We start from the raw sequence: 213 nt of genomic DNA, 5'->3' as shown, positions 1-213 counted from the left end.
CTCCCGTCACGGCAACACGCGTGACCTCACGCCGCGGATCACGACACGAAACCTCACCGTGCTGTAAGCAACACAAACTCCCTCTGCCCGGCCCGTGCTATTAATAACACTCCCGTTTCCCGAGAATAGCCTGGACGGGCAGGAGCGATCAAACTTACGGTAAACCGCGTGCGACCGGAAAAAAAACCAAAGCAGCGAGCTGCTCCGGAGCGG

Source organism: Fulmarus glacialis, unplaced genomic scaffold (genome assembly GCF_000690835.1).
Source record: "Fulmarus glacialis isolate BGI_N327 unplaced genomic scaffold, ASM69083v1 scaffold19552, whole genome shotgun sequence".
Classification (NCBI taxonomy): Eukaryota; Metazoa; Chordata; class Aves; order Procellariiformes; family Procellariidae; genus Fulmarus; species Fulmarus glacialis.
Note: the sequence above shows the minus strand (reverse complement) of the source record.